General features: G+C 38.4%; 1 protein-coding gene across 7 annotated transcripts in view; it reads right to left on the reverse strand.

Moving 5' to 3' along the window:
* IQUB (IQ motif and ubiquitin domain containing) overlaps window positions 1–9,680 on the reverse strand; it is a 79,072-nt gene extending 69,392 nt beyond the window's left edge. For 3 of the 7 annotated variants that reach the window (XM_073009316.1, XM_007982775.3, XM_007982772.3), the window contains exon 1: window positions 9,175–9,679. The gene's annotated coding sequence lies outside the window, so the exon portion shown is untranslated. Of the gene's footprint in view, window positions 1–8,413; window positions 8,434–9,174 lie in introns of those variants that run through there. The other 4 variants (XM_038004430.2, XM_073009315.1, XM_007982776.3 and 1 more) reach the window with 3 other exon arrangements.
* Window positions 9,681–15,061: the final 5,381 nt, after the last annotated feature.

Genomic DNA, 15,061 nt, shown 5'->3' on the forward strand with positions numbered 1-15,061 from the left:
GGGTGCAGCACACCAACATGGCACATGTACACATATGTAACAAACCTGCACTTTCTGCACATGTACCCTAGAACTTAAAGTATAATTAAAAAAAATAATAATATCATAAAGTCATACACACATAGAAATACAAAACAATCATATGGCATATCTGTTGTGGGGGTGAAAATGATAAAAAGGGCATTTACCTTATCATAATTCATTAATCTGTATATGTGTTTTATATAGCTTTCTGATTTTGTGCTATACTTAATAAAGAAGCTAAATAAGAAAGAAGAAAGAGGAAGAGGAGGATGAAGTACTCTATATGTTGACAAAAGTCACACTCCAAGATATACCGAGTGAGAAAAAGAAAGAAGGTGAAATAAGAATATATATTTGCATTTGTTTCTACCTGGACAAAGAAACACTCAGAAAAGTATGAAAGAAACTAAGAAAACTAGTTATCTGATGGAGGGCAAGGTGAGTAGGAAGTAGCCAGAACAAGGGTGGGCTCCACAATTCTCAATGTATTACTTTTAATATTTTTATTTTTAAACAATGTAAATGTATTACCTGTTTAAAATATTAGATAAGACATCATAGGTTTAGCAAAGTAGGGAAAACACAAGGTGGCTGGGAGAGTATGTGATCAAGTGTGCTAAAGCCTCTTTAGGAATAGGAACTAAGAATTGTGACAGGTCTGAGATTTTATCCTACCTACAACCTAACAATTTAGCCTGCCATAGTTTCATGAATGCTATCAGAATAAATAAGACTCCTGGGTTGGAAACAAAGGACTTTATTACTCATGGCACAGCAGATAGCATGAGCTTTATATTCACACAGGATCCCTGTGCACCCAAATCCCAGAGGAACAATGTGGAATGCCCAGTTAGATGCTATAGACACAGAGGGTTTGCATCACAGCTAAGAAACCCCAAGCTTAGAAACTCCAATCCTTTATAATGGACTGCAAGCAAATATGCCCAACCTCTGCCTTGGAGGAAGATACCATTGTTATTATACTAGACAGATAAATCTGACCTCTGCTTTAGAAAGAGACCCTATATCTTTTAAGACTGTTCACTATACAAATATCCTTGAAAAGAAAATTCAAAACAAAGCTGTCAGTGTATCTTAAGCAGAAATTCTAGAGAACCATGGGGAACCGTCTTCCATGAGGAATAAGAACCATCCATGGACAACACCAAAAAAGCCTCTGAGAGTCAGCATCTAGTGATTATTCTCACAGCTGTCTAGTAAGAATGATCATTTCACAACAGCAATTATATTGTCTTTCCTACAGCCAGCAAGAACAATGCTTGCTCACCTATGCTCTGAAACTTGGTTAGGTTCCATCTGACACTACCCAGTATGAATAAGGCCCCGTTTAATAGACACAACATTTAAAAGTACTCCCAAGGTATAACACCTAAAGGGCAAGCCATGCCTATATCTATCTAATAAGGTGGAAAAGGATTAAACCAGCTTGAATGCCCATATGAAAGTTGATCCAATAGGCCTAAGATAATAAATTTCATAACTGTAACAGGAGTAAATTATATCTAACAGTACAATAAAAGAATAATATAACACAACCAAGGAAGGTCTACTTTTAGAGTAATCCTTTATTTTTTTTCTTTTGCTCACCTATTATCCAGCCACTCAAAAAGCACTGTCAATACTGACCTGAAAATTTAGTCTCAGTCTACTTTTGTCTATCATTCTGTCATACTTTGAAAGTACTACTGCAACAGTCTCAGCTGGTTACCTTAATTTCATTCTTGAAACTCCCACCCCACCAATCCCTGCCAAAAAATTCCATTATTCTCACAGCAGCCAGAAAAAATATTTTTTAAAGAAAATCATACCATGCCCCTCTCATACTTACTAAAACACCTCTAAAATAAAATGCTTTCCAGAATAAAATCCAAACTACTCACCATGGCCTTCAAGGTCCTAAATGATCTAGCCCCTGCCTCTCTGACCTCATCTTCTAACCAACCCCACCTTTTATCATATCTAGGGCTGATCTCCCTCTTGGGGCTTTTGCATTTTAAGTTTCCTCTGTCAAAAATGTGTTACTACAAACTTTTTTTTTGAGATAGAGTCTGGCTGTGTCACCCAGGCTACAGTACAGTGATGCGATCTCAGCACACTGCAACCTTCCCCTCCCAGTTCAAGCAATTCTCCTGCCTCAGCCTCCCAAATAGCTGGGATTACAGGCATGCATGCTTGGCTAATTTTTGTATTTTTAGTAGAGATACGGTTTCACTAGGTTGGCCAGGCTGGTCTCATACTCCTGACCTCTCAAACTCCTGACCTCGTGATCTGCCCACCTCAGCCTCCCAAAGTGCCGGGATTACAAGCGTGAGCCAGTGCACCTGGCCTGTTACTACAAATCTTTACGACTAATTCCTCATCTTCCATGTCTCAGTTTCCAGGGAGGCCTCCATAATCATACCTCAACTACCCACTAATTTTTTTTTCATCAATATAATCACTGTACATTTCTCAAAAGAAGACATAAAAATAGCCAACAGGTATATGAAAAAATACTCAACATCAATAATAATCAGAGAAATGCAAATCAAAACCACAATAAGACATCATCTCACCCCAGTTAAAATTACTATTGTCAAAAAGAAAATAACAGATGCTGGCAAGGATGCAAAGAAAGGGGAATGGTAGTACACTGTTAGTGGGAAATGTAAATTACTATAGTCATTGTAGAAAACAGCAGGAACGTTCCTCAAAAAACTAAAAATAGTTCTACCACATAATCCAGCAATTCCACTGCTGGATATATATCCAAAAGAAAGGAAATCAGCATATTGAAGAGATATCTGCACTCCCATGTTTACTGCAGTACTATCCACAATGGCCAATCAACCTAAGTGTCTACCACCAAATAAAGAAAGAAAATGTGGCATATATACACACAATGAAATACTATTAAGCCATAAAAAAAACAATGAAATTCTGTCATTTGCAACAACATGGGTGAAACTAGGGGACATTATGCTAAGTAAAATAAGCAAGGCATAGAAAGACAAATATCACATGTTCTCATTTATAAGTAGGAGCTTAAAAAGTTGATTTCACAAAGGTAGAGAGCAGAATGATGGTTACCAGAAGCTGAGAAGGGCAGGGGGGAGCAGGGATGAAGTAAGGTTGGTTAAGGGGTTTAAAAATACATTTACATAGAAGGAGTAGCACTGTAGGGTGACTATAGTTAACAATATTTTATATTTCAAAACAGCTAGAAGTTTTGGAATATTCCCAGAACAAAGAAATGATAAGGTAATGGATATCCTAATTACCTTGATTATTACAAATTGCATGCATGTATCAAATATCATAGTTGCCCAATAAAGATGTACAATAATTGGCCGGGCGCGGTGGCTCAAGCCTGTAATCCCAGCACTTTGGGAGGCCAAGACGGGCGGATCACAAGGTCAGGAGATCGAGACCATCCTGGCTAACACGGTGAAACCCCGTCTCTACTAAAAAATACAAAAAAATAGCCGGGCGAAGTGGCGGGCGCCTGTAGTCCCAGCTACACGGGAGGCTGAGGCCACTGCACCCCCGCCCGGGCGACAGAGCGAGACTCCATCTCAAAAAAAAAAAAAAAAAAAAAAAAAAAAAAGATGTACAATAATTACGTATAAACAAAAATTTTTTAATTTTTGAAAAGCATTGGCCATGGCTGAATTCATTCATGCTTTCAACTAATTTTTACTGGGTACCTACTCATAACCAGTCCCCCTTTTAGCTGTGTGTAGAGACACTTCTATGTTTCTACACACAGCCATGGACAAGGCTTTTCAAAAATGTTTAAATTTTTGTTGATACATAATTATTGTACATATTTATTGGACACGTGTGATATTTGGTACGTATCTTTATCTGACCCAGTATATATTTTACTAATTGAGTTGTTACTTGCCCATTTTCCTCACTAGAATATGTTTTTTTAACTGCAGGGATTTTGATCTGGTTGGTAGTTTGCAGTTTTTACTGCAGAGATTTTGATCTGCAGTAAAAAAAAAAAAAAAAAAAAAAAAAAAAAAAAAAAAAAAAAAAAGCTGATATTCTAGTGAGGAAAATGGACAAGTAATAACTAAATTAGTAAAATATACATGGATCAGATAAAGATAAGAGGTAGCAAAATATTAAGCAAAGAAGGTGGCTAGGAAGTATGAGACTATCAGGAAAGAGTATGGCAGAGTAGAGGGGCAAGTTTTGCTAAGTATATGTGGTGGGGAAGGAATGCCTCTCTGGTTAAAATGACATCTGAACAGGAGGCTGAACTGAGAAAATAAGCAAGCCATGAGGACAAATGAAGAAGTGAGAAGCATCACAAATCTGAGGAATAACTAGCTAATCAACTTATATGGCTAGAGAGCAGTGAGTTAAGAAAAGAGCAATAGAAAATAAAGCCAGAGAGGAGGTTGTGGGGAGAGGGCATTAGATTGTGGAAGGTAGGAGAGTGGGAAGCTGGTAGGACATCAGGAGTCTACTGGAATCTATTGTGGTAACCTTGACATGAGATGAAACGGACCTGGGTGACAGTAAAGGAGATGGTGAGAAGTGCTGACTGGATTCTGGATATATATATATACACACACATACATATGTTTTTCTTTGAGATGGAGTCTCGCTGTCGCCCAGGCTGGAGTGCAGTGGCCAGATCTCAGCTCACTGCAAGCTCCGCCTCCCGAGTTCAGGCCATTCTCCTGCCTCAGCTTCCCGAGTAGCTGGGACTACAGGCGCCCGCCACCTCACCTGGCTAGTTTTTTGTATTTTTTTAGTAGTGACGAGGTTTCAACATGTTAGCCAGGATGGTCTCGATCTCCTGACCTTGTGATCCGCCCGTCTCGGCCTCCCAAAGTGCTGAGATTACAGGCATTAAAATAGAGCTGAAAGGATTTAGCGATGAATTAGATGTGAGCTATGAGATAAAGAGAGGAATCAAGGATACTGCTAACATTTTTAGCCCGAGTAAGCAGAAGGATAAAGCTACATTTACAGAAATAAGGAAAACTTCAAATAAAGGAGACCTGAGTATGCATGTAAGTTAGATCAGTATGATTTGGGCCATGTGAGTTTGAGATGCCCATTGCACACAGGGTTAGCAGTTTGAAGTTCTGAGAAGATGCTGGCCTGGAAATTGGAGAGTCAGAAGTCTATGGTATTTAAAGCCATGAGACATGTGCAATCAATGCAGTCAGAAACAGAAGCCATATACTATAAAGTTCCTTTGACAGGTACTGGATAAATTCATACCCCTCCACCTTCCTCCTCAATGTGTCTGTCTCCATTTCCTAGTTGCTATGGTTCCTAATGCTTATATTCATTTCACCCTAATTTTAGTACATTAGGTGTCCTAGATTGTTCCCCTCGAAGCAATCTATCTCCTTATAAACAAGATGAGGGCTGGGCACAGTAACTCACACCTGTAATCCCAGCACTTTGGGAGGCCGAGGTGGTCAGATCCCTTGAGCCTAGAAATTCAATACTAGCCTGGGCAACATAGTGAGACCCTGTCTCTACAAAAATTACAAAGCTTAACTGGGCATTGTATTGTGGCATGCACGTGTAATTCTAATTATTCGGGAGGCTGAGGTGGGAGGATCGCTTCAGCCAGGGAGGTGGAGATTATAGTGAGCCAAGATGTCACCACTGCCCTCCAGCCAGAGACATGGAGTAAGACCCTGTCTAAATAAACACACACAAACACACACACACACACACAGATCATAGTTCTGTTACCTGTAGATTGTATGTATAGTAGTGCCTAAGGTTCATATAAGGTCCTTAATTAATGATATGAATAAATGACCCAAATAATTACATGTTTTCAAGATGTTAGTTGTTGATAAAGAGGGTGATTAGCAACTGTGTTTATGATGGTTAGCAGTGACAAGCATTTACTCAACCTAAAAACAAGAAGTGTCAAGGTTTCTAAGTCATGACTTCATTGCCATGCAGTACAGTGATTCTCAGCTTTGATTTCCTAAAGTGGAATTTCAGGAGGGCTGACTGTGGAGCCAGTCCACCTGAGTTTGAATCCAGACTTAACAGCTTCCTGTAGAAAGAAGCAATCGGCCATGGGTCTTGAGTGTCCCTACATGTTCTTGTGGGGTGTGACAAAAATGCAAGGCCATGACCACTGTTTACCCAGACCATTTCTCAGGGTTGTGTTTGCACTGAGAAACTGCAAAGGTTGAGATAAACTCTTCCCCCTGAAACAAAGAGCAGGCTTTCTTTGGTTTACTATAAAAGCAGTAAATTCCCCATGTGCAGGCATCCATGTAGACTCACTTGTGTTTCCCCTGTTGGACTTGGGGGGCTTGGGAAATTGGCACAAACTTGAAGCACTGGCTACTTCTTTTGCTATGTGCCCTTTGACCCAGCATCCAAGAAACAGTGACTAACTTATTAGTTAGTATGTAGGGTAAAACACCAGACCCCTCAGAGTTCCTGATACTTACTAGCTATATGACTTTGAGATACAGATGTGTCTTAACCTAAGTCTTGTTTTCCTCACTTGTGAAATGGTATATTAGTAGTTTCAACATCAAAGGTTCTTCCAAGAATTAAATAAAATTGTGCATATACAGTACTTAGTAAACAGTGCCTGGCACACAATAAGCACATAATAAATGTTGGCTAATTAGTAATGAACTATTTCTAAAATTTCCAAATGGCTAGTGATAATTATACCTTAATAATGTCTCCTAGGTATTACATAATTACTCATTTTATAAAGTAGGAGAAAAAATACTTTAAAAATAAAGCATATTAGCAAATACACTAAATTATTTCTCACAGATGATATTATTATGCCCATTTTACAGATAAAGAAATTAGCACAGAGAGGTTAAGTAATATTTTCAAGAACACAGAGCTAGTAAGCGGTATATCTGGGATCCAAATCCAGGCAGTCTGGATCCAGAACCCATGCCTTTAACCACTAAACTGTGCTGTATCTCAGTATAGGAGTCCATGGGAGGTTGGGGAGAGAACAGAAAAGGGGTCCTGGTGATTAAGAAAAAGTCTAGAAATTGATCTCCCTGCAGATGAAAAAGCTAAGGCCCAGGAATGCCTCATGGTAGGTTAGTGGTGGTCAGATCCAGAATTTAACTAACAATTTTGTCATCAGATACATTATCAGAGACTGTCTTTTATTCTTAAGTAAGAAACATGACTATTATTTAAAATAGAGTAGAAAATATTCAGATTTTTTTTCACCCATCTAGAACAAGGAGCTAATTTTATTGGTTCCTAATACCCCCTCATATGTATATATTAATATGCTCTACTTGCATACATAAATATGTGTAAACTCTCACTGCAGCAAATATTAAACGTAAATAACAAAACACACATATTAAGGTGTGAAATGTAAAATGTGAAATTTCAACCCAGTTTGGAAAGCTACAGTTGGAAAAGACTTTTCAAAATTGTTTTTTTATTATTGTTATTGTTCATTTGGCTGTTTTTAAGAGAGTAATATGTGCTTACTAGAAAAAAAATCTAACAGAACAGAAGGGGATAAAATAAGAAGTAAAAGTATTCCAGACATGCTAATTTTCTCATTGTTAGGCAGTTTATCTTTCCAGGAATTGTCTACAAAGCTACAATTATATAATACATATACATTTAAATTTGTTTATGATCATATCGATGTCTTTTATAAACTATATTTCTGTTTATTTTTAAACTTTAACACTGTTTTACGACTTATATTTATAATATGTGCTTAACATTTATTTTTACGTAAAATACGATTCTGCCACATTCTTTTCAACAACTTCTCAGTAATTTGTTTGCAAGGCTAAGCCACATTGTAGTCAACTGTTGCTCACTGATGCACATTTAAGCTGTCTCTAGCTTTTTACTATTAGAAATTGCGCTGCAACAAACATCTTATACATCTATCTCTGTATATATGTGTAAGTATACTGAAAATGAGTTCCTAGAATTAGAAGGGACAAGTAAAAGGGCATACAGATCTTAATTTTGTTAAATTCCAACACTGTTTTCTTTTACAGCCACGAGAAGTTCCCCTTACCTGTTTCCTTACATCCTCAGATTGTTTTATGAGTCCTAATAATTAAATATCCCTTTGTTGTGTGTTGCACTTATATTTCCCATTGTATGTTTGATGTTGTTTGTTTTCTCTTACTATACAATAGTTTTAGATTGCTAGGTAGTGACATTTATCAATCTTTTTGCTTATGAGAGTTTCCAAATTTCCTGATATGCTTCAAAACACCTTCTCACAATGAAACATAAATACATAAATTCATCCATAAATACATGAGACAGATCTGTAAATACTGATAGAAAACAATTGGACACACAGTCTTAAGTGTAAAAGCCAATCACAGAATAGTACGCACAATGTTACAGGTGTACCTACCTATTTGCATATGTCTAAAGCACCTCTGGAAGGTGGCCTGGAGATGGGGAGAAATGGGTAGATGGTGGATTTTCACTCTTCATTCTTTTTACTATTCGTACTATTTTTTATGTATTATCTATTCGAATGTAAATGTTTTAATCTTATTGTTTAAAAGAGCAACCTCTATCATGTTTGCATACAAAAAAGTCTCCCTTTTCACCTACATTTCATTCCTTATCATTTAAAGCTTAATACATTTAGAATGTAGTATAATTAGTAAGGCAAGGATCCAGTATTGCTTTCTACCAAATAGGTCTGTTGAATTTTTAAGCTTGTTAAGAGGCAAAGACCACGGGTGGAGAGGAAGGAGTGAGAGTGCCAGGTGAGGAAAGTCTAAAATCCCTCGACTTAATAAGAGAATGGTTGCCACGGAAGGCTAAGAGTTTCTACTGCCAGGTTTGTGTTATACACACTTCTTCTATGCAATTACCGTGAAAAGCACTCGGGGTGTGAGGTGAGGTGTACCTCCTAGCTTGATGCTGCTGATTCAAGTCCCAAACCAGAGCGAAGGAGCCAGAAAAGGAGCCCAGAAAGATGGAATACTTCGCACGGTTTTTTAAGTAAAGGTGGAACATTCCCTACCGACCAGGCAGCCCCAGGAGCTCAGGCGGGAATCACTGCCCCGCACACAGAACTCAGACTTCAGCGCGACTGTTACCGGCTCTAGGCTGGGTCTAAGCGTCGGGCCAGGAAGCCGCAGTCAAAACTTGTCCTCCTACCTGTGTGCGAAACGCAACTATTCTCGTCGAAGTGCTTTCCCAGGCTCCTAAGAAGCAGCTTCAATACTCGCCGCATTCTCAGTTACTGGTCGTATCCTAGCAACGACCCTGGCACCACCTCTTCCTGCCAGGGCCGGACAGGGGGGAAGGGGAGGAGCAAGAGGCGGAATGGGGTAGGAGCCAGAGGCGGGCAGGGGGCGGAGCCGGGAAGGAGGAGCGCGGCAGGCCTGGGGGAGGAGCCAAACGCGGGGAGGGGGTCGGAAAGGAGGAGCGCCGCAGAAGAGAAGGGGAGGAGCCAGAGGCCGGAAGGCGGGGTCGTGAAGAAGTGCAGCAGGAGAGAACGGGAGGAGCTAGAGGCGGAGGGGCGGTGTTGGGAAGGTGGAGCGCGGCAGGAAAGACGGGAAGGAGCCAGAGGTGGGCTGGGGTCCGGGGTCCCGAAAGAGGATCGCGGTAGGGAAGAAGAGGAGGAGCCAGAGGAGAGGGTCGGGGGCTGCACACGAGGTACGCGACAGGGAAAAGGGGGAGGAGCCAGAGGCGAGGGGGCGGGGAGGAGGGACGCGGCAGGGAGAAGGGGAGGAGCCAGAGGGGGAGGCTGTTACCAAGTGGTTACCTAGATCCAAAAGTGAATGAGGACATCCAAGATCTTTTATACTTGTGAAAGGGCACAGCTCTCTGAACCAAACACTAACAGCAATTTAATCTTACAGATATAAAAAATCAGAGTCAGAGAAATCATCAGTTTGAAGTCAGAGGCGGGAAACTGTCAGATGCCTACTTGGTTTTCTTAAATTAACAACTTGCCTCAGCTTCCTGGCAGCCAAAGAGAAATGGGAGACAGTAGCTATCAAATAATTCTCCTTATAAGAGAAGCAGAACTTTTGTTAATCACTAAATTAGTTAATAAACTAAATTTTGTCTATCAATGAATTCTTTTTCTTCCCCTTTTTTTAAGTGTATACAGAGTCTTGCTCTGTCGCCCAGGCTGAAGTGCAGTGGTTCGATCTCGGCTCACTGCAACCTCCGCCTCCCGGGCTCCAGCGATTCTCCTGCCTCAGCCTCCTGAGTAGCTGAGATTACAGGCGCCCGCCACCAAGCCCAGCTAATTTTGGTATTTTTAGTAGAGGTGGGGTTTCACCATGTTGGCCTGGCTGATCTGGAACTCCTAGCCCCAAGCAATGTGAGCCACCGTGCCCGGCCTATCAATAAATAAGAAAACTTTTAAAGAAGCACAGGACGGTACTGGAGGCCAGGTCAAGTATGTTCTTCTTGGAAATTTAGTAACAAACTATATATTACTATCTCGTAATAGCAGCTAACATTTATGAAGTATTAATTGTCATGAGGCATCGTACACAGATTTCTAATTTAATCCTTACAACGATTTTATTAGGCAGAAACTGCTATTAGATCCATTTTGTAAATGAGAAAACTAAGGCACACAAAGTTTAATGAAGGAACTAGGATTAAACCCAAGCAATCTAACTCCAGGTCCCAGATTTTTAATCACTATTACGGTACTGTTTAATTTGATTTGATGTTTTAAAAGGATTAATAAAATTAGTACAGGTTCATTCCCTTATTCATAAATGTTGTCTTCATTTATTTCTTTATACTGTTCTGCTGAAATTGCACTCTCATCTCCCCAATAACTTTGTAATGTTCAATGCCATTTTTTTTAGTCATCTCATTTTAAAATATATTTTACTAGAATAGTGAAATATATATTCTCAGATAAAACTGGCTTTAATAATGATCAGTAAAAGGAAATGCATTTTAATCATTTCCACACATTCATGAAAAGTAAAGGGGAAAAATGGGCATAGAGGTAACCACTAGAATTAGGCTTTCTTGGATGGGTAGACCAGGTGTGGAGGTGCGCAGATAAGATTTTACAAACACTCATACACTCCCATCTCCAAAATCATAATTTATCTTACATTCTGCTACTAATAAAAATTCCGCTGGCTTTAAACATTCACTTTTCTGGGTCTCCTCTTTAAAATTTATCATTCACTGTTCTCAATGTTAGAGACAGTATGCAAACAGTAGGTTTAGGAATAGAGTCAGGAGATGGGAGAAGAAAAGCTGGTAGGAGAGAACTTAAGGGTTTCGCAGTGTTAAATGTGACTTGATATCCACTATTCATATTTTTTTGTAATTTGCTGTGAGGATGACTTTATACAATTTAATCTTAAATAGGAACCTAACTTAACAGTTAGGCTTCCTTGGGTAGTCTGTGGAGCACGGAAAGGTTATTAGTATGTCAAAATCCTATCTACGCACACAAACACACACATACACACAAATGTAGTTTGGTTACATAATAAATGTATATTCAAACTGAATGAAAACAACCAATAGAAAAAAGCTTCTCAATTCCCAAAGTGAAAGAGTAATTTTACAATACCATTTTCCATTTTCCTTTTCATGATAAATCTATGCATGTTCTCAGGATTTATTCCACCAAATGACTTTGTATTTCTCATGTCACATCTACCTTTATTCATCTCAGCATTTATTTATGTGATAAACATTTCTTTTGATGTGCTTTTACTTTACAAAGATGCCACCTAGTGGTATGATAAAATCAAGCATTTCAAAGTATTTCCCGTTGTTACTCAAGGTTAAAATGAATAATGAATATTTTAAATATTAAAATAATTTAGAAAACTAAGGACCTGAAAATTTTTGTTTTGGAAATTATGTATATTAAATTTGGATCATAATATCACTTTCTGAACTTGTTAAGAGAATGGAAATATAGGTCCATAGTCCCTTTTCTGAAACCTTTTGGGACAGATGTGTTTGATATTCAGAATTTCTCAGATTTTTGAAAGGAAATATGGGCATATACTTTACATTATGTAAAACATTCAGAGGGTCTGAGGAAGCAGTTTATATTCAAATATATTGATATATCTATGGCAAAATATATTCATATTCACATTAAAGTGGGATAAATACCACAAATAGCCTCATATAATTCAGGTAGAGTTTGTTGCCAAATTGAGTTATGAAAAAACTTTGTTTTCAGAGATTTTTGAAACTAGGAATTTAGATAAGGGATTGTGGATCTGTTTTACTCTTTTGAAAAAGAATTCACCCTCCAGTTATAGAGAGATTAAAATGCCAATATTTTGTAAAAATAAATAAATAATAGTAATAGTTATCTTTAGAAAAGCTAATAGATTCACCTAAAAAAAAAAAACTTGAGGATCATGAGAAATACCAAAATAAAAGTATTTGCAATGCTTTTCATTTAATTATATACAGAAGCCAATCATAAATTACATTTAAGTGTACCACAAAAAATTAGCTGCTAATATAAACCTAAAGGTCAATTTGAAAATTATTAGTGATGCATGGCAAGTTCAATTCATACATTTTGTGGGGCAGTCAAAAAAAAATTTAACCTTGGTTGTTTTTTTTGTTGTTGTTCCTATGTGTAATTTACCATGTTGCAATTCCCCAACAACACTATGTTCATGGAAATATGGGTTGATGGTGCCACGCTCAGCCTGGATTCCTTGTATGTCTATGAGCATTCCTTGTGAACCCTCCATAGACATGCAGTATGAATAAAAAATACACTTATGTTAAGACACTGGGATTTAAGGATAACCCATGCTAAATCACTACATTACTATTTTACTTCACTATCTAGAATACTGGCTCAACTCTAGTCTCTCAAATGAATTATTCCTGTCCCCATCAATCATTCAAACCCCTTATCACATTCCCACTGTGATTTCCTGTGAATTTTGTCTAAAATAAAACGTTAACCTCCTCTAAACCCAACTGGTAGCCTCTCATTTACTTTTCTCTAAAATAATTGGCATTACTATTGTTGTTGCATAGGCTGCAATCTCACTGAACACTTAGTTTTTTTGTTTTTGTTTTTAGTAGACACGGGGTTTTACCATATTGGCCAGGCTGGTCTCGAACTTTTGACCTCAAGTGATCCGCCCACCTCGGCCTCCCAAAGTGCTGGGATTACAGGCTTGAGCCACCTTGCTTCCCCGCTGAACACAGCTTTAATGGGAAGGCAGCACTCAGCAAATCCAAAATACTCGTGATATGTTCCGCAATTTGGTACTTAATCCTATACTCCACAACACACTTGCGTAGGGTGTTAACTTCTGTTTGTTTACACAATCATAAGAGGATGGGAGGAAAAAGAAAAAGCTGCTATTAGCCTACATGTGGGAATTTTCCTATATATTGTTATCTTCCTTTTAAAAAAGATACATTCATAAACATTGTTACTGGCTTAATTAGCTTCGCTCCTCTGACTGGGATTGGAAAATTGACAATAAAATATAAGCTCCCTTTTTTTCCATCCCCCAAGTCTGAGGGAAAGGCATGGGGAGGGGAGAATGAGAGAGAGTGAAAGGACACAATAAAACCTGAGGCCTGATTGCACATGATGACTGCTACTGCTGGCATCAATTCATTCTATTCCAATGACAGACTACTTGATCCTACTGGTGTGGGAAAGATGGCAACCTTGAGACCTGAGCCTTACTCCAGTAGAGTGTGCCCCCTATATACTGTTTGCCCAGGACAGTCATGGTGCACAGCTGTCATCCTTATGTAGTTATTTTCACTCAAAATCATTCCAGGTGGAATAAGATTATCCTATAGTTGTCCTAAATATAAGCCATTTTCATCCCAAAGGAAAGAATGCCAAGAAACTGGAACTGTCTGCACTAAGTCCCAGTGTAGGAGAAAGAGGGCATCAACTTTGTTGCCATTTCTTCTTTCTTAGCAAAGCTCAGATTGATTAGTTTCTCTTTCTTTTGAAGTATCTGGAGTATGGTGATTAACTAGAATGAAACCCATAGGAGAACTGAAATAGGCCATTCTGAAAATTATTCAAATTAGTTTAGCCACTCAAAACACTGAAGATCTCTGAATAAAAGAATCATTTGCAAAGTGAGCAGGAGACTTAACCTGGATGTTTATAGGAAGCAACTGGGAAAAGACTGAAGGAGTAAAAATGATCAGGTGTAAAGCTGTGTGAGCAACTGAGACAGAAGAAAGAATTAAGAACCAAATTGCAATACCTTTTAGATACCTATCCCATTAACATAATCTGCCTATAACCAATATGCAGCTCTTTGCAGAAAATGAAATCCAGTTTACTACTTCTGCTCATATTTGTTCTTTACAGATATTTTGACAGAAAAAGTCAAGACAGCAGGATCTAGGTTCGCTTGGTACAGCCCATACAGCACAGGAAGGAGTCACAACATCCCAAGCATATTCATAAATAATAATATAATAGGAGCATCAGTTCTAGAACCAGACTGCCTGGGTTCAAACTTTAGCTTCCCATGTTACTAGCTATGTGACCTTGGATTTGTTATTAATCATCTCTGGGTTTCAGTGTCCCCAGGGCCCCAAGTTGCATAATTGCAGGGGAAAACTACTCATGTAGGGTTCTGGTTTCTTATCCGGAAAATGAAGATAGTTTGCAATATCACTCTTAGGGTTGCAGTGCAGGTTAATGAGTGAAATTAGTCAGGTACTTATGATAGTGCCTGACATTCATATTAAAGTCTCAACAAACATTAGCTATCATTGTTATAATATTATTTTTACAATGACTATTATTCTACAATTAGCATTTCTAATGCAAACACCAGGAAGGTCCCCTTTTAGCAAAAAAGTTCAGTAACACTGTTGGTGACATAAAAGATGCCCAAGAATCATGGCAGAAATGGGACTGAAAGTATGACAAAAACACAACAAGCCATCTTTGTTCCAAAGGACCTGAAAAAAAAAAAATGGTTGGCTAGAAAATTACCTTGAAAGTACCCAGGCAAACACATTTTTAGGATCATGTTTTAATAAATATATTATATATTCAAGAAATGTTTAGAAC

This window comes from Chlorocebus sabaeus, chromosome 21 (assembly GCF_047675955.1).
Source record: "Chlorocebus sabaeus isolate Y175 chromosome 21, mChlSab1.0.hap1, whole genome shotgun sequence".
Lineage (NCBI taxonomy): Eukaryota > Metazoa > Chordata > Mammalia > Primates > Cercopithecidae > Chlorocebus > Chlorocebus sabaeus.